A 21,981-nucleotide genomic window follows, 5' to 3' on the forward strand; every position below is an offset into this window, starting at 1 on the left:
CTGCATATGTACACGCTTTTATGAAAGTCAACCAGCGTATACATCTGTAAATATTATTTCATCATTTGCAGCTATTCCGAACTTGAGTTATACCTAGATCATAATATTTACTGAACATTACATGCATCAGTATACAAATCTAGAATAAGCATGATCAAACTCTATAGAGATGATTCATTCCAAGCCATTAGATCTCGATCTATCCTTAGATCTTGTTCTATATCAACCGCTAAGATTCCTCCTTGGCCCAGATCAAGCAAAGCATCATGAAACCACAACTTGCATGTTGGATCTCATACTTCATCAGATATTCAAGACTTTTTGAGTGCCTTTGCCTAATGATATTCTCCTCCTTTTATATTCTTAGGCCTTACTCAATACCATGGTCCAAAACCACTCAGAACCAATACCTTGGACCAAATACTTGGGGTCAACACATTGGACAAGATACCTTAGAACAATACCATGGATCACAATACCATGGTCCAAATACCACAGACCAAAACCCAATGTACATGCCTTCCCTTGCATAAAAGTGCGTGTATACGTATACGCACTTTTGGTTGGCTAACCCACATGTATACGCAACTTTATCAAGGGGAACATGCATATATCTATTTTTCTTCATTCTGTGAGCTTGAACTGTGATCTGTCAACTTAGTAAGTTACCATCTTGGACAACACCTATATCATAATGCCAACAATGTGATCTGTCATCTGAGTGAGTTTCCATCAAGGACAACACCTGTGTCATAGTGCCAAATTTGTGTCATAATGCCAACAATGTTTTCTTTGGTTATTAGGTTTGTACATGAAGTTGCAAGGATAGATTGTGATAGTTGAAGTAAAATATTCCTAGTGAAGAACATGCCTTATAATGAACCTCAGGAAAACCATAGCGGTGTTTAATATCATTTTGTGAGAGAAATGATTGGAGAAAATGTGCTAATGTTGATGGTGGAGACCTTTAAGAGTGTTGCAGATTCACTAACAATTATATGAAAACTGAGACTTTCTCTTAATGTAGAGAAACAATGGGCATTGAGGTGATCAATTGTTAATTATGTCCTCACATGACCCACTGTATGCAAAGAAAAAAATTGATTTTCCTTTGGATATATGTTATATTCTTTGAAAAATAAGATCCATACATGATTTATATGTGTTGGGCACAAGGAGTAGTCTTCTCCATCTATGTAGGGTTGCAAGAGCTATGAAGCCTAGAAAAAACATTTTATGGTGGTATTTTGCATTTCTTTCGGAACATTTTTGCATAAAGATTTTGCATTTGATGGTTTTTTGGTGAATGGTTGTTCATCCCATATATTTTTATTTCCAATTAAGGAACTATAGCTAAATTATATTCTAGGTTTAATTGATTAGGGTTTACAAATGCTAGAAGATATACATATTTTATTGCATCATTGTAAAGATATAAGGTACTAAAAGTTCGATTTGGTCTTTCTAGTTTGGAATTCTAGCATGAAGTCTCTATGTTAAATGTGTGTTGGTTTGTGCCATTAAATGTTTTCCTTTTACATCAAGAATATGTTTGAAATAGTTAACTATAATGGTTTAAAACAAATAGGAATAATCACTATGTTATGAACTCTTGAAGTCCTAAGAGTATACCTTTGATCAAATCTTTTCCTTGGAGTTTCTCAAGCGTTAGCAAACAAAAACTATAGATTTTCGACAATACCTACAAGAATTTTCTGGCATCCATATTGATGAAAATAATTCATCATATTTTCAAAGGTAATGAAGAAGTATGGGGAAAAGTTTTAGAAATTAATGCATTCATTTATTAAGGGTGTACTACCTTGGAGAATGATATGTGCTCAAATATTAAAGAATACATTGTTACTTGCACTACTATTCAAGCCATCATTGAAGAAAAGATGCAACTATTTAACAATGTATATTTGAAGCATTTTGAGGATGCTAGAGAAGAATATTTCGAGGAAACTAAGGATTGCATAATCCTAAATATTAATAGCTATAGGGAAGAGAAGCACCACATAAATTTCAAACATATTTAGGATGAAATTGTAATATTGATCTTCCCATAACCAATTTGGATCATCAACAATGACCAATGTACAATGATGACATTTTCCAAAATAAGAAAGCCATAAATAACTTTTCTCATATTCATAATGCTATATTCTTTTGGGGAAAACATAGTATTGGTATTGATAAAAATATTAAAGATTATATTTCGTGAATAATAGAAACTCTTAGATATTAGTGGAATTTTGGGGTTCAAAGGAATAAGTACCATAGATATTAGGGCTAACAATACCATGAAAAATGAAAGTAAAGAAGTTGCTACATTGACTTATTATAATCTAGCATTTAAACACAAGGGAGATTTATATTTTTTACCCTTCTCACGTGATTTGGATGTTTTCATACAAGTTAATTCAAAGAGAAGTCCTATCTCCATGGAATTTTAGAATGAATGTCATTATGACATGAGAAAAGACACATGGGAAATTTTAAGTGTTGAAATTTATCTTAATATTTAGAAAACTTGTTGAATCTTACTAGTTCCTTATATGAAAATTATAAATGTTTGGTAATATTTTTGTGACAGTATTCAAATTTCTAATTTATTTCATATTACTCTCCACAAAATTTTATCCACTTTTAAGGTAAAATAATTTTATACTATAAAATTTCGGTGAATCATTTTTAGAGAAAATGGAAACTCGGCAAATATCTCCTTCGGAAAAAAACATGGAAAATTAGCCCAAGTATGAATATTAGCCCCTAAAGTTTTTTGTTCTCACTATCTCTTTATTACATACTGTAATCCATTTAAAGGATAAATCCTTTAGGCAAGGTTTTTGTTCCTCCTCTATTGCTAGGACAAAAAATAAGTACAATAAACTTGATGGCATACACCTCAATCTATATTAACTTTTTGGGAATATCACTAGAAATTCATAATCATTGTCTTTGATGGATATCTAAAATTTGATGATGAAACATGCATAATAGGATTTCATATGATTCTCCATCTTGGTGACAGTGAGCTTAAAAATTAAACTAGTTGGATGAGGAATATACAACATTTTGTTATCATTGATCATAGGTTGGATAAATTGTAACCAATAGATCATAACATGGATGTTGTAAGTCTACATAATCATCTTGTATATTCATTGTTTTCCTCAATATTGGGTTAAAAGATGAGCATATTCTCGAGGATGAATGAATATTTAGAGGATATGATTTCCATGAAAAATAAAGAGATAAACTGTGGAGTTTCATTGTATATTTTGAAGGTTATATGATTAAATATTTCTTTGTGACAGCAATACTATATAATGAACATATGAATCATGATCACTTTTCAGAATGTAAGAACTTGAGGGGACAACAAGTGAGAAAATGTAATTTCAAAGTGGCACCACCAAAATAGTTCACAAGGCTCCTTTCATATTTGGAGAAATATGTATAACTATATCTAGCATATAATATTAATGAAATTCAAATATCATGTAGGAAAGTCATGCCATTTTTGAATTTTTTGATGCAAATATTTTCAATAGTGAAAATATCACAAGTGAATGTGGACACCATGACTTTTGGTATGATACATTTTTCTTTAATGATGGAATTTCAAACATGTGTCTATTTTCCTTCTCAATCCTTGAACCAAAATCTCATGGACAACCTCAAGAGTTCACAAACAATAGAAAAATAAAAGTTTGGTTGATAGATTCCTTCTAATCCCAATAGTGGAAGGGAAGCTAGCTAGAAAATAGTTGGAATTTGTAATTTCACTTAATTTTACGGAAGTAAAGAATATATGAAAGGGTAATTGTACTAAGGAAATTTTGTAGTGGTAGAATTGGATAAAAAACTTCATTTTTGTAATGTCACTCAAAGTATGCTAAAGAAAATAATCTGGGTTCTCATATGCCTCGAAGAGGGACACATATCCCCAACTTGGAAATATACGTTAACTACAATTTGTGGGTATCTCAAAGTGAGTAACTGGTGAATCGTTAGATTCCACTAGAGTGATATTTTCTTCTCAACGTATGGGGCCATATCTTATATTTGTAAAATTTAGATGAGAAAGGAGGACATAATAGGCTTCCATGGTGATATAAAATGAAACTTATGGTTGCATATTAAAGGACATATGATTTGGAATAATTCCATATATAATGTGCTCATCCTTAAAATAAAATGGTGGAAAATGATTATCAAGTTTCAAAATTCCTCAAATCTATATGGGGAAGCTTTGAACTATGTCTACCATGGAATGATAAACTTTGAATTGTTACCATGAATTTATTCCTACAAAAGGGATTCAACCCTATGAACACTTATTCATATGTATAAATTATGGGAAAACCCTATGACTATGATGTGATAAAAAGGGGTGACCATAACAATCCTTGTGCTAGTTTTTCCACAAAAAAATACTATGATGATGAGGGTCAATTTAACCTTAGAAATCACACAAGAGGGACTACAAAACACACTTATAATCGTATATCAACACGTCAAAGAAGGATCATTAGGTTTTGAGTGATTATTTATATAATCGTGTAGCATTGCGTATAATTTATACTTGGGGTTGACTTGATATGCACAAAGTCGAACTCACATATGCTACATTTTAGAACTAATTTAAAATGCATACATAGATGTATAACTAATCTTTACAAATTGAATATCAAAATTATGGGAATATATTGTATTGAAATTCCCTATTTACTATTATGGATTTTCACATTTATTTGCAAGAGACTTGGAGGAATCCTTTTGCATTTTTTGAGGAGTTGGAGCTAAGTATCCTCACATGTGGTGTCTTACTCACATGTCTAATGAAGAAAAAAAACCCCTTGGGGAAAGTTTCTAGGATGGGGTGTTGGATATTGGAATCTATTAAAGGAATTATTCCATCATTGAAGGCCCAATAGACATTTTGTAGGAAGGCTTGGGGATTACATGCAAATTTAATGGAGTATATTTTCCACCATGAAACCCTGTCCTAACCAATTCAAAAATGACACTTGGACCCCTTATACATGCATCCCAATGGTCTTAGACAATGGTTGATAAGGAATTGGAATGTTCGTTAGATAATGTTCATGGTTGAAGGGCCTTTGGATTCTAGGTCATACACCGAAAGTCCATTCTTTTCCCTTGTTTTGTGGAGGAGGTTCATTTTTAAGGGATCATTCTCATTTCCATTTGTACATGTGGCCTACTTGTCATTATTTTTTATATTTTAAATTTAAATTAATTAATTAGTGAAGAGCATCTTCCCCTCATTAGGCTAAAATAGATATTTTTGTCTATAAAGATAATATTTTCTTATGATGGAAGTTGAGCATATCCTCCATAAATAGAGGTTAGCATTCTCTCATTTTTATGTGGAGAGATTAGGTGAGAGATCCCTTAGCAAGTCTGAAAGTTTTGAAACTTTCTCTTATTTTTAATTTTGACTATGGGTGGATGGGTTGAACAACATTTTGGGTCGTACAAATTGATGTGGATGGTTTTATTTTCTTGATGAATATCGGTAAATATTAAATATAAATATTCTTTTATTTGAATATAATTCTTTTCAAGGACAATTATTCATGAAATTTTATCATACGAACTATTCATGTGAGTTATCTTATTCCAATCTCATTTCTTGTTGGTTGACATGGGTTATTAAGTATTCACCATGTTTTTGTTGGTATTTTTATGTTTTTATTATCCTTTAGTCATTGTTCCATGAATTCCTTCTGTGTGACCTTGATTAATTTCCCTCCCCTACATATCCTTGAAAATCGTAAGGAAGTTGACCCAAGCCTCTAAGGTACTCTAGTTCGTATTTTCTAGTCCTTGAGACTAAATATAATTCAATCCTCTTGGAATCTCTTACTACTATTTTTATGCAACCAACTCAAGGAATAGAAGAAAAGATAGATCAATGACTTCAAAAATAGCCTCTTCACGGGGGAAACCTCCTTTACATTACACAAATGAATGATTATTGGATGATACAAATGAAAAGACCTCCTTTCTATGTATAGGATTCTAAGTGGTCACAATATAATCAAAGCCAACATAAAAATAATAATGTAAGGGCACAAAAATAACAGTAATGGGTTTCTATGCGGCACAAATATGGGGACAACATGGGCACAACAACAACAATAAGGGGATACAATGACAATAATAATAAGGGGCTATAGTGACAATAATAATAAGGGAATACACTAATATTATATGGACGTAACATAACCCTCTCCAAAAAAGTATTGTCCTCAATGCTTGAGTAGTTCTAGATGCTTCTATATAAAATTTTCATCCTCCCATGTGTAATCTTCAGTAGGTAATTTCTTCCACTTCCTGAGATACTATGAAATTGATCGATTTCATAGTTGTCGAGTTCTTGTTTCTATGGCTGCTTTAGGTTCCAATATGATTTTTCCTTCGTTGTCAAGTTCTGCAATATTGTTTGAACTGGGAGCTTCTCACCTATAACATTATTTAAGCATGAAACATGGAAAACTAGGTGCACTCGAGAAGATGAAGGAAGTTCCAATTTGTATGCCATAGTACCAACATTTTGCAACACCTTGTATGGACCATAATACTTTGGTGAATTTTTTTTATCCTTCTTAGCTTGCTTGAGGGACATTTGCTTGTATATTTGTAGTCGTAGAAATACCTAGTCACCTACATCAAAACTTCTTTCACTGCGATGTTGATCTTTTTGTTGTTTCATTCTATTCTGCGCCAAAGTGAGAGTATCCTTTAAAAGTTGGAGAACTTTTTTTTGATGCTCAATGTGATCTTCCACTTCTTGAACCTTAGAATTTTCTCTTACATATGATGTGATGGATGGTGGATGATATCCATAAAGTGCCATAAATGGGGTCATTTTCGCTGCAGTTTGGAAGGAAGTGGTATACCATGATTTAGCCAGAGGCAACCATTTGACCGATTGTGTATGTTTATCAGATACAAATCAACCAAGATATCCTTCCAAATGTTTGTTCACTATCATGGTTTTCCCATCAGATTGAGGATGATAAGATGAGCTATGAGCTAATTGAGTACTCAGACAAGAAAATAATTATGTCCAAAAATTTCCAGTGAAAATACGATCTCTGTCACTTACAATAATCTTTGGATTTCCATGTAGCTTTTGAATTGTCTTCATAACTACAGTAGAAATTGTATTGGCTTTAAATGGATGAGATAATGCACAAAAGTGTGCATAGTTCATAAGTATATCAACTACCACGATGATGGCACTCTTTCTTTCGGACTTGGGTAAACGTGTGACAAAATCCATTGAAACATCCTCCCAACATTTACTTGGAATGGATAAATTTTGTAATAGACCTGGGGTGTTAATTGTCTCAACTTTATTTTGTTGGAAAACTAAAAATTTCGCCACAAACTTTTGAATATCATATTTTAGGCCATCCCAAAAAATTCCTTCTTAACCCTGCGGTAATTTTTAAAAATATTGAATGCCCTCTTAAGGGAGAGGTGTGCAATTCCAGAAGAATATTTTTTTTGACTTGGGAATTATTACAGAGGCATAAGCGATCTATGTACCATAACGAATCATTTTTCCAGCTAAATGTGTCAGATGTACTAGGATCTTGCTGCAACTTTTGAATGAGGTCGCACACTTCTTTGTCATTCTTCCATTCATCCCTTGCTTTGTTTATCAAATCTTGTTGGATAATAGAAATGGCACAAAGAAATGCTTCCATATCCTCATCGATTCTTGAGAGTGCATCTACAACAACATTTTGCTTCCCTTTTTTGTAGATTATTTCAAAGTCATAACCCAACATCTTTGTGACCCATTTTTGTTTCTCCTTCAAAGATAATATTTCTTCTAAAATGTATTTAAGACTATCATGATATGTTTTTACCTTGAAGTGTCTTCCCACTAGGTAAGGTCGTCATTTCTTAACTGAATGTAGAATTGTCAACATTTCCTTCTCATAAATAGCTTTGTGTAAATACTTTCCTTTTATTGGACAACTTTTGAAATAAATGGGCCTTTACTTTTGCATTAAAACAATACGAATTCCATTTCCTAAGCCATCACATTCCACAATAAAGGTTTTTGTGAAGTTAGGCGTAGCTAAGATTAGTGCTTGGCACATTTCCTCTTTAAGATGTTTAAAGGCCTTTGTTTCTTTTGGAGTCCAAGAAAATGCATCTTTCTTCAATAATGTTGTTAGAGGTGTTGATATTCTCCCATAATTCTTAACAAACTTGCGATAATACACAGTCAACTCGAGGAATCCTTGTAGCTTCTTTATGGATGTGGGTATTTTCCATTCCTTAATGGCTTTAATTTTTCTAGGGTATACTTTAACGCCTTCATGAGATAAAATATGACCAAAATATTCCAACTCTTGTACTCTAAAGAAACATATGGAGGTTTTTGCATATAATTGTTTCCCCTCCAATAGTTTGAGCACTATGTTAACATGTTGAACATGATCATTACGAGACTTGTTGTAGATTAGTATATCATCAAAAAATACTAACACAATTTTTCTAAGGAAGGGGTTGAAAATGGAATTCATTAAACCTTGAAATGTTTAAGGTGCACTGGAAAGGCCAAAAGGCATGAAAAAAATATCATAATTACCCTCATGAGTTCTAACTTTTGTTTTCATAATGTCTTCAGTCTTCATTCTGATTTGATGACATCCTGAATGAAGGTCCAACTTGGTGAAGTAAATTGCTCCATGTAATTCATCCAATAATTCATTAACGACGGGAATGGGAAAATTATCTTTAATAGTGAGCTTGTTTAACTCCCTATAATCCAAACATATGCAACATGATCCATCCTTCTTGTCCACCAATAATACTAGAGTAGAGAAAGAACTTTGATTAGGTTGAATAATACCAACCTCTAACATTTCTGCAACCATACATTCAATTTCACTCTTTTGGGCATAGGGATATCTGTAGGGCCTAATGTTTGGAGGAACACTTCATCGAATCAAACGAATAGCATGATAATGATCAGAAATAGGTGGGAGGCCTTTTGGAGTCTCAATTACATTGGAATGATTATCCAAGACTTTTTGGAGATCTGAAGAAATAGATGATTTCGATGTGGGAACCTCTAGCGAACATAATTGTGCAATTACGCCTTGTTGTTATTTCTTTAGAAGATTTGTCATGCTGATAGATATGATTATATTTCTTGTTTTCCCTTGTGATACCCCTTAATTCAACATCCATTCCTTCTGAAAAAAATTTCAAGAAAATTTCTTGAAAATTAAAAGCTATCGTACCCAAAGATTGTAGCCATTGCACTCCTAGTACAACATCAGCACCACCCATTGGAATGGAAAGCATTGGATTATTCAACACATATTCTCCCATGGATAGCTTGATATTATGAAACTTTCCAGAGAAATCTCTTGTTCCCTCATTTGCAACCATCACTTGATACTCTGGTGTTGAATATAGGAAGGAATTCAATTCTTTAGCTATCTTATAATGAATAAAATTATGTGTACTATCCAAATCAATCAACACTATTACATTTTTCTTCTTGATATGTCCTTCTACCTTGATAGTTTGAGGAGTGGTAATTCTGGTCAATGCATTACAAGATATGCCCAGGTTCATTTCTTCTTTCTCTAGGGTTTGTTCCTGGTGTGTATCCTCTTCTTTTGATGTTTCTTGTTCCTTTTCTTGCTCCTCTTCACAATTTATGAAAAATAATTTCTTCTCAACACACTTATGACCTTTACTGTATTTTCTATCACAGCTGTAACAAATCTCTTTTGCTCTATTTTCTTCCAATTGTTGTGCTGTCAAACATGTAGGTTGTTGAAGGCTAGGGGAAAAAACACTTCCTTCTTTATAGTTGTGATTGGTAGACTTCCTTGTTTCCATAATTTTTCTTTCAACTTTTCTCGCCACACTGAATGCCTTCTACAATGAATCAGGTTCCCAAAGGTGAACCTCATGTTGAATGTTATCTTTTAAAGTCCCTATGAAGACATCAATCCTAAGCTTCTCTTACCCTAATATTCAATTTTTTGATGTCTTCAGCGTGCTCTACCATTGAACTGTTTTGTTTGAGATTTATCAATTTGCTAAAGAAGGTATTGTTATTTGTATCTTCATAATATGCTATCATTTCCTCTGTAAAAATTGACCAGGTGACAAGTGGTTTATGAGAACAGAGCCATCTATACTATACAAACTAATTGGTTTCTAAAAATGAAGCTGCAATACGTACCTTTTGTGAGGGTTTCACATTGTGTAGATCAAAATATTGCTCTATCTGTAGTATCCAAGTTACCAAATCCTTGCCATCAAACTTCATCATCTCTACTTTTTGAATGTGGTGGTTCTTAAACTGCACATAGGAGTCTCTAAAATAGTGGTTGATATTTGTTTTGTCTTCATCATGATTTTTATGGATTTCGTTGTCACCAATGGGACACCTTTCTTCTAGCAACATTTCCAAGCCTTCATTCAATCATTCTATCTTAACATTCGTCATTGTTTCCATGTCTGAATTTGAACCATCATTCAAAACTAACATGTCCCTATTTATACCATCTATATTAACATTCATCATTGCTTCCAATTCATTTTTTGTTACTTTTTACAAGAGATAAATTTGTTGCGTTTGGTCATACAATTTTGATATATCATGTTGCATTTCTTCCTCTTCTTCATGTACCATAGCAGATATTACGGGTTTCTTACTAGGTTTTTCCATTTTCTTTCTTCAGAGCATAACTTAATGATAATTACACTTCATTATGCCCTTTGAACCACTTCAAACTAATTTTTCAAACAAAATTTATGCAGATTTTTAAAAAGACTACACACCATTTATTTGCTTCGTAGGAGCTGAATATTGAATCTGTTGTATCTCTATAATTTCATATCTCAAAGGTATGAAATTTCATCCTCTGGTAGCCCTCTGAGTTGTCTTTACAACCCCACAGGTCTGATCAATATTGGAGTCTTCAAGGAATAGTTAGGCCAAATCTCCATCGATGGCCTGATTATAGATTTCTTGAGTAGAGCGAATTTTTACGAAGTGCCACGTATCATTGTTTCCACCTTCGGATCTAGAAAATCTACACAAAAAACTAAATTCTATCATCTTTCTGTACCTTCTTACGAATTTTCAATTAGATACTCAGAGAGAAAGTTATTGCAATTTTCCCAAGTTCACTAGCTTGAGATGTAATTCAGGATCTTGCAAAAACCATAATTTCCTTGGATCATATCTCAAAAAATATAGCAAGAAAAGATCTGAAATTCAGATCAGAGGTTCAACGATATTTCGACTCAAATGGGGTTTTCTTAGCTTCTGAAACGTCGTAGAAAAAAATTTATTGCAAAAATGCCATGAAGACCTATTTGGAACAGTGAAACCCTAGAATCCAAAGCTTTGATACCAAATGTTATGCAATCATCTCAAGGAATAGAAGAAATATAGGTCAATGACTTCAAAATCAGCCTCTTCGAGGGGGCAACCTCCTTTACATTACACAAATTAATAATTCTTGGATGATAGAAATGATAAGACTTCCTTTCTATATATAGGAGTCTATGGGGTCACAATATAATCAGAGTTGGCATGACAATAATAATGTAAGGACACAACAATAATAATAGTGGGCTTCTAAAGGGCACAATAATAACTATATGGGGACAACATGGGCACAAAAATAACAATAAGGGGCTACAATGACAATAATAATAAGGGAATACACTAGTATTATAGGGACCTAACAACTATCCTTTGAAATGATCTAATATAAGCTCGGTCCTTTATCCCATATTTGAAAAAGTGAATGACACTAGCGTTGGAGGTCGAATAGACACAAGTTAGCTTTTGTTATTTCAGTGAATCTACCTCCACTCCATTTTTGTCTACTTTTCCTACTCCTTGACTCCATACTCAACCCAAATGTCTATTGGCGTGCTAAGGCATTGATCATCTATCCTCCATCACCATTTTTATTGTAAAGTCATCGAAACCATTTTGTTATGGTTTGACTTTCCTGGTGATTCCTAGGCTGTGTATTTTTGTATTTTCCCCTTTGAAATCAAACCTCAAAGTTGACCTAAATGCTACAAATCCTATTGATCCTAAGCCCCAGTTGTTTTATGTATTTGTTGGTTGGAATAAAACAACAAATATCAGAGTGCTCTTGAATTTCCTTGTGCATGCAATATGATCACTAAAATCTATAAGGGAGAACTCCACTTGATATGGAGGAGAGTTGTCCAAAATTAAGAAGAGGCTTGGTTAGATGACAATAACCCCATATTCTTTCAATGGGTATCATAGTTGAGATTTTAGTAATTATCATCGTATGTGTGACATTTTTCTATAATAGGGACCATTGTCTTTGTTATGTATCGTTGAACTAAAATACTCTCTATTTGAGCCAACAGGCTCATTGTACAATCGAGTATGAGGGTGATGTATAAATTTGTCCATGATCAACATGGGGTTGACACATGCCCCTTAAAAAGATAGTTAAAATGAAAAATCGATGTTAGCTATAATAAAATAATAAATCATTATACATATTTGCAGGTTAGTTCTAATTAAAAGCATTATAAAACATTAATAATGGCATTCTCACTGTGCTCACTTGGTTCATTGATATTTCACTTTCACTATTCTAGTAATAAATAAAATATTTGCATATCTTTGTTAAATAATACACTTTTATATAACTTTACAAATATAAAGTAATAAAGAAAACCACACTTCTTTCTCTTATAAATAATACAATATAGAACTTAAATAAATTGTTTGAATATCCATATTGAATAATATATATCAATATTAACTATATATGTATGTATGTATGTATGTATGTAATGTGTGTGTATATATACGTGTGTGCACTCTCTGTTAATTTTTACTTTAGTGAAATATTTCATTACTGGAAAGGAAAAAGGTAAAATAATTTAGTTACTTCATAATAATATGAAAATGGGTAACTCATTAAAGTTTTAATATAAAATGTTAATAATAATAAATTATATAAAAATAAAACTTAAACAATGAAAAATAACACCTGTATAGACAGAGATAAAAAAAATATAGATATATCTTAATCATGGATTTATCCAGCACTAAAAGGTTGAATTTGTTGACGTATAAATTTGTTTTCAAGTTTTTCATTCTAAAGAGATTTTTTCATATAAAGAGCTTTGATCCCCCTCAGCTCTTGGTAGATCTGTGTTTAAGATGAATCTTTAACATAAAAGTAAGTAGGTGATAGGCATCATATAGATTCTTGGAGGACATAAAATTATTTTGTAGGATGTTGAAAATGTACATGATGTAAACACATTGATCACATGATATGGTATTAGGGCAAGGTATGGGATTGGAATGCAAGCATGGCTAGTGAAAAGAGTGTAAAGGTAAATTTGTTAACTATTGTCCAAGAAGTAAAAGGATATATGTTGAAATACAAAAGGATGTGAAGACCCCTATATATGAGTGTCTTGTGCAAGGACCCATGCCTTTTAAAAGCATATATATATATATATATATATATATATATATATATATATATATATATATATATATATATATATATATATATATATATATATATATATATATATATATATATATATATATATATATATATATATATATATATATATATATATATATATATATATATAGATATATATGATTTTTTTTTTATTTTTTTTTTATTTTTTTTATTTTTATTTTTTTTTTTTTTTCTGAATTGGACTAATTCTATTAAGCAAAAATATGGTACAAGATGATACAATCAAGAGAGACAGAAAACCGGCAACCGGAAATGATAGGACTATCAACCTCGGTTCCGGAGAAGGAAAGAAACCAGCAAGAAGCTACAACATATGACTGGAAGCAACAAGACTGACTTCTACCCAGAATGGGCAGAAGCCTCAAAACAAAGCTTTTTCCCTTTCCGATTCTTAACTTTGACCCAAACATCTTGGGGTGAATGAGAAATAACAACTTGAAGATTGGGGTTCTCCATAGGGGGGCCCTCCTTTTTTGAATCAGAGGAGGAGCTCATATGGATGCGTTTCTAGGTGGTGGCTTTATCGGAGGATTACGCCGGACCATCGGTGGAAGGGACCATGGAATGAGGGGCAGGATCCAATTCTACATCGCTACCTTCATCTTCAAAGCTAGAGGAAACAAAATCCACGACTGGAGGTGGAGAGCAAGGAGCCCATCATTTGGACTTGGGCTTGGAGGGGTTATCCTTATTCCTTTTTGTCAGGAGATATGGGCAGGTGTTCTACAAATGCCCTGATTGGTGGCAGTGGTAGCAACGAAATGCAGTGTTTTTGTAATCTAGTGTCTGGGTCTAGACAAAGTCGTTTATCTTGAGATTGATTTGTTTTGGAAGTCCTTTGCTCAAATCTAACTCCACACATATTCTGGCATATGTGTAGAGACCTTTATTTTCCCACCAGTAATCTCCCATAATGAAATTGCCAAAGGTGTTGCCTATAGCTCTATTGACTGCACCATGCCATAAGTGGGTCGGTAAGTTTGGAAGCCTGATCCGTACAAGTGTCTTGGTAATGACTGCAGTTGCTGGATCAAAATCTGGGAACCAAGGAATCAAGAAGAGCCTTGCAGTTCCCATGAACCAAGGGCCTTCTTCTAAAGCCTTTTCATAATTCTTACTGTCCTCAAAAAGAAAAATGAAGTATCATTTTGAACAGAAACTGACCTTACAATGATGAGTCCAGTTTGCATGGATCCATGCATAGAGATCCTGAGATCACGGCCACTATCCGTTAAATCTGCAAATGATGGCTCTTTCTGCAAAATCTTGAAGTTGGATTGCAAGACCATCATGGGTGATTTCAACAGAGGGAACTTCCTCTATCTTGTCAACCAAAAGAGGCTTAGGTTTAAGGGCTTCTAGGGATTTGGGGTTCTCAGAGTGTACTACATCTTTGTAAGAGAAAGGAGGAGTTGAGGATGACTGTCCTACTTCACCTCCTCTTAAACGAAGGGTTAAGACCAAAGAGCTATTTCTGGTAATGCTGTAAGAAGAGAGGGGAAGAAGGTCTTCAAGTTGTTTACCTTGAAAGAGAAGTCTCTGAAGGCCAAAAGGGATCCCAATCGGCTGTTCTAAATCTAGTTTGAGATCCAACACTGGATCTAAAGAACTGACCCATTGCAAGATGGTTTTGCCTGTAGTTTGAGAAATTTGGATCTAAAAGGAGTCAAATAAGTGCCTAGACATAGTACCAGGGCCTCTTATGCGTCTGAGGGGCTAAGGAAATGTCCAAGAGTTTTTCCCCACTTCGAATGTTTTTTCGATTGGATCTGGTAAAGTTGTTGTCGCGGAGACCATAGGAACTATACCCTTCAGTTTTGCATTCATACTGTTCTCATGCCATGTAGCCCCTTATGAGATCAGGGGATGCGAGTCTATAGTGAATTCCAGGGTAGACCTCATCACGGCTACGAGTTGATGCTTGTTGTTATATGCACGATTGACCAGATTGTTGAAGCTTAGCGCGTCACTGTTCCAGCAGCATTTCTCACTCCAATGGTCCAGGGCTTTTGGATCTTGGCGCATCTTTCGATTGTTGGCTAGATCGGTTAGATCAAGGCTTTCTCTGAAATGTTTGAGCCTTTCCACAATAGGAGAGAGCATATCCGCACCATGCCGCCCCCCTTCGTTGACTTCAGCAACATATCCAATGAAAAGACCTGCAGATCCAATACCTACCACGCCTAGGATCCCCTTCCTATTTTCCCCCATGTCGTTGCTCAGCAAAACAGACTTTCCTACGCATTTCTGGGGATGGCTCTTCCTGGCCTCTTTTGCAGTGGGCATGAGCGCTGCGTTAACTATGATTTTCCCCTGATTTGGTACCCCCCTTCCACCGTGGCCAAGATAAACCGCAGGTATGGGCGCATGAGGGTTCGAGGTGCTGGCCACTGCACCGAGGTTCGATTCCTTCTTGCCTGGGATGCCTTTCTCAGCTTCTTGTAGGTTTTCATGAAGGGTTGCAGGGGTGGACATGGGAGCAGCGTCCTATCCCACTTTCCAAAAAATCCTGAGTTCTAAAAGCATAAATATTATGTAATAGAAAATTAATTAATAAAATTTCAAAGACAAAATAATGTAGAATAATTCTATGCAAAAAAATAAATAAGCTTATCAAATAATATACTCAGTAATACACATGAAATAATTATTATAGATATAAAATGTATGCATGTTAATACTAATCTCACTAGTAACCATGTGTAGTAGTGTCTAATATAATGCTTCACCCTCTAATCAACGTGCCTCTCCCCATTGGCTCCTTATGAAATCTACTCCATCTTTACTTTTAGCCAATGTACAAATGAAAACCAATATAATCTACTTAAGTTCCTTTATATTTATAGGTTCTTTCAAGAACATTGACTCCACAACCTTGCAATTTGGTTGCAAAAATTCCTTTCTTCTCGACTTAACTTACCATCCCTATATTTATTTCTACATCGCACTTGTACTCCCACATCTCACCCTAGAATCAATGTACCTCTTCCCTTTGGCTCCTTATTAAATATGCTCATTCTTTATATTTAGCCAATTGATAAATGCAAATCAAGATAATCTACTTAAGTTCATTTATAATTATATGTTCTCTCAAGAAGATGGACTCCACAATCATGCAATTTGGTTGCAACAATTTCTTTCTTCTTGATTTAACATACCTTCCCTGTATTCCTTTCTACATCACAATTTTACTCCCGCATCTCTTTATATTTATTAAATTTTTTATAATCCACCTATCTCTCCTTTAAACCTATATCTTCCATGTTTATAAATCACATCTTTACTTCCACATCACCTTACCTATCTCCAACATTTTAGTGTGCACATAACTCTTCTTTCTTCTTATTTCTTCCTTGACATAAACCAACACCTTACATGTGTGATTATACTTTTAGTTTTCTTAAATTTATTTTTGAGTTTTATTTTTAAACTATTTTTTATATTCCAATGGTTAGTTCATGACAGCATATATTAATTCTACTTTACTTGTTAGGGAAAACAATATGACAAATCTAGTAAGAATACTCTCGTGTAGGAATTTACATATCCCTAATATTTAAAACAATAATATAACATCGATCATACAATTTCAATAAAGTAAATATTAATATGAAAACCACAATAGTAAACACTCAAATGCAAGGTATTGTACTATCCTCTATTTATGTTCAATACTACAATCTAAAAGATGGAGAATTTTAACTCAATATGAAGTGACTGGATGCTTTTTCGTACAACAGTCTTCTTATGGTAACTAATATCACTATAACATGTGCGAAAAAAATTTGTTTCTCCCTTTTGAAAATGTGGATTTAACTACTACTCAATTTCGATAATATAGATTTTTTATTTTCTTCATGATTATGAAGCATGCTTACAAATTTTTATGTTTTATTCTCCCCATCTTTGAGTAAGACGTGGTTTTGTTGATGGCCAAAAATGACCATATCCAACATTAAATAGATCACCTAATTAGGGTCCCATTTAGACTATTATCTATTTGTTATGCTGATTTTGACTAATTCAATTGGTCTCCAATTTTTGTTACGCTGAGACTAACCTAAGGTTAATCCAACCTAAGTTATCCTATATGTAAATCTAGCTATGTACATTACTTTGAGCTTTTTTGTGTATGATGTTGGTTATTATAATTAACAAACTGAAGGGAAAGGAATTATGTTTATGTTATTATTCTAAAAATGGTCATTCCTTTCAGGTGACTGAAATCAGGTCTGAGTCTAGACACAAATGGTTTACTCCTACGAAAGAAAATTTAAAATAATGAAGAGAATTAATCTATATGAAAATGGGAGTTTAATCTATGATGCAAGTTAACAAAAAGAAAACCTATCTCAACTAAGAGAAAGATAACCTTGCTCTCTATCATGAGAAAAGGTGATAAGAAAAGGGAAAGACTTAGATTGACTTTGGATTAAAATTTACTTTCTTTCTTCAAAATAGTTTGGTACATTATAAGTTGTTTAAACCAATATGTAATGAAAATATCCCAACAAATAGTTAAAATATTACATCCACATAACCCAAAATCAACCATGCAAATGAATTCAAGGTAAGATTTATGTTGAGTTAATGAAATAGTTCATCTAGCTCAATGTAATCTCGAACAAGACAAGATTGTAACGACTAGAAAATAGTTATTAATCATGTCAATCAAATCTTGATGAACTCAATATTCACTGTTGATTAAAAAATATTAAAGCTATTAAAGATAGGTTTATATAGAGACACCATGAGTATAAAATGAAACCAAAATTAACAATAGTGTTAACTCTAATCATTTATAGATAAAAATAAAATCAGGTCAAATAAAAAGAGATGAAAATAAATTCACAAATTATATAACAATGCGAAAAAAACTAAACTTATAATCGTTAGCTCCATATGCTTTTACATATGTACATTTACATATGTACAATCCTTTGATTCTCTAACTTCTTCATAAAACCCTTTACAATAGTGTTAAAAAACTTCCTTCCAAATCTCAAGAAACAAAGCCATTCTATAAACATATTTCACTAAATACAATAGTATAGAAATAAAAAAATGACTACAGAGCCTCCTTATAATAATACAAGAGTTCTCTCCTCCTATAATCTATGCTCCAGGATCCAGAATCCCTTTGACAGTATAAAAATGACCCTTTTGTAATATTAAAGTGTGATAAAATATCCTTTCATCTCGAGATCTCTTTACCAATAAACCAGTCCTACCGAGAACTGAGCAACAGATGGAGTTAAAATTAGCAAATCAACGTTTCATTAGTGGTCTTTTGCATTCCTCAACGGCTTTGTATAACTCGACCTTTATCGCCTTAGATGAGTGCTCCTACGTGACTTTATTGCCTTAGATGAGTGCAAACTCATTTAGCTTGCACTGAGATTCCAACATATCTGCATTCACCGAACAAACATCATTAAATAACAACTAAAAAAATTATGTCATTTTATATCCTCATTTTGATTGTTCTTGTCAACTTTTTCCTTTTGCAAAAAGAAAAGTATTCATGTTTTGGAGTTCTAAAACAGGCATATTAATGTGCAATGGGATTTTGTTTTATAGTTTTTGTTCTCATATGTGCAAATCTCATGTATATTATATTTCTAATATACTTATTTACAACCTTCTTTAAACGTAAATTTTATTTGTTATTATTTCCTATCTTATGGATGAATTATAAGGTTAGCACATAAGACACAATCAATGTGGATTATATAACATATTATACAATAATACGACTCACGTAGATTGTTTACCCTTTAAGTTAAAAATTCACAATATATTTTATCCTTAATGCAAAATAATGAAATGAATCATATTGTCACACATTATTTCATAATTACTTAAATATGTAATGTATATATAATATATATTTAAGTGTATAATGTATTATAATATAGTTACTAATATATAATTTATTATTAATGTTAATTAAATAATGAAATCTATTGATATTCAATCTACACATTCATATATAAAATTTATAGATATCTCTTAATTTAAATTTGATTTTCACATGTGTACATTATATAAAGGACATATAAGGGATAAGGTTGAATCAAGATTAAAATGCCCCAAAATTAGTGCATTAAACCAAATTGGATATGTCATGAATTTGATCAAATACCTCAAACAAGGATAATTTGAAAGGAAGGATCCATCGAAGCAAAGTGTTGAAGTAATAAATCAAACATTGAATTCATGAATAGGTGCATCAAAACTAAGTAAACTTAATATCACTAGAAAGATGCTAGAGAAGCAGAGGCAATGGAGTGAAACGAATAAAAATCTAAAAAAGTTGAAAAAAATTGAAGCAAAGCAAGGTAGGATAAGAGTGACATTAACTAAATTAAATGGGGGATCCATAATTTTTAGTAACATAAGAGAGTGTTATGGTCACAACAATTGGAGAAACATGAGGAAGAAGCAGTTATCTCTAGTTTACATAATAGGATTTGAAGTTTCTAGAAAGGATTTGTACTTAAAGTCATCTCCAAGGGTCCTATATATGCCGTAAATGAGGTAAGACAAGTGCTTAAAAGATAAATGCACTTGTTTGTCCAGTACTAAATCATTGAATCCAATCAAAAGGGAATATTTATTAACTTTAAATCAAATCGCTAGTAGTGGATAATGAAAATAGCTTGTTAGGTCCCTATACTATTAGTGAAATCCCTTATTGTTATTAGCACAACTCCCTTATTATGCTGTTGTACCCATGTAGTCCCCATATTGTTATTATTGTGACCTTACATTTTTATTGTTATGTCAGCTCTGATTATATTATGTTCCCTTAGACTCCTATATAGAGAAAGGAGGTCTTTTCATTGGGATCATCCAAGAATTTTTCATTTGTGTAATGTAAAGGAGGTTTCCCCCTCGAAGAGGCTAATTTCTAAAGCGTTCATCTATCTTTTCTATATTTTTGTGAGCTAGTTTCATAACATTTGGTATCAGAGCTTTGGATTCTAGGGTTTGCTATTCTAAAGAGGCCATCGTGAAATTTTTTCTATAACATTTTTTCTGCAACGTTTCAGAAGCTAAATGAAAAACCCATTTGGTAATAAATCTCACTGAACCTTGGGTCTGAATTTCAGATATTGTCTCACTATATGTTTGGAGACCTGATCTGTGGATGTTAGGTTTTTCGAAAGCTCCATAATTCCATCTCAAACAAGACATCGTGGAATTTTAGCTATCTTTTTTTTTCTATGAACTTTCAGACTGTGAAATTAAAACCCATTTGAGCTAGAAACATGGTGCAACTCTATCCTGAATTGAAAATCTTGTTTTGCTATACTTTCGGAGATACAATCCAAGACATTTAGGGTTTTTGCATGCTGCCAATTTACATCCCAAATAGGAGACCTTGGAAAAAGCGTCATAAATTTCTGTCTGAGCATCACATTGAAATTTCATAAAAAGTCGAATAATGTAGACAAACTATAATTTGTTGACTATCATTTTCTGAACCTAAGGTTGAAACAGTGACACGTCGTACTTCATACAAGTTCGCTCTACTGAACCATTCTATAACTAGGCCATCGCGGGAGATTGTTTATACCTCTTTCTTCGAGAATCCAATTGTGATCAGACTTGTAGTGATAGAAAGAGGACATAGAGGGCTATAACATGCCCAAATTGCAGAACTTAATGATCTGAAATTGGAGAGTTATAGGCGTTCAAATATTGAGCTCCTAAAATCACGAAAAAGTGATATGAGGAAGTTTGATGGCAACGATCCAGTAAATTGGATACTACATATCGAGAATTATTTTGATCTACTTGAGGTTCAACTGTTACAAAAGGTATGTATTGGATCTTTATATTTAGAACTGAATCAATTTTTATGGTATGAAGGGCTTTTTTCTCGTAAACCACTTGTGACATGGTCAGTTTTCGTGGAGGAAATGATAGCACATTATGAGGATACAAAGAGAAACACCTTCTTTAGCCAACTAATAAATCTCAAACAAAACGGTTCAATGGCAGAGCACACTGGGGACTTTCAAAAATTAAATATAAGGGTACATGATATTCCAGTGAAGCAAAGAATTTATGTCTTCATAGGCACTTTAAAGGATAACATTAAACATGAGGTTTGACTTTGGGAACCTGATTCATTGGAGAAGACATTCATGTTGGCAAGAAAAATTGAAAGCAAAATTATGGAAACAAGGAATCCCATCACTCATGACTATAATTATGGAAGTGTTTTTTCTCCTAGCCTTCCACAACCTACAATGTTTACACCACAACAATTAGAAGAAAAAATTGAAAAAGGGCTTTGTTACCATTGTGATAGAAAATACACTAAAGGTCATAAGTGTGCTGAGAAGAAATTATTTTACATAGATTATGA

The sequence above is a fragment of the Pinus tabuliformis genome, chromosome 3_2, assembly GCF_031772625.1.
Source record: "Pinus tabuliformis cultivar Carrire ecotype Pingquan chromosome 3_2, CPIR1, whole genome shotgun sequence".
NCBI lineage: Eukaryota > Viridiplantae > Streptophyta > Pinopsida > Pinales > Pinaceae > Pinus > Pinus tabuliformis.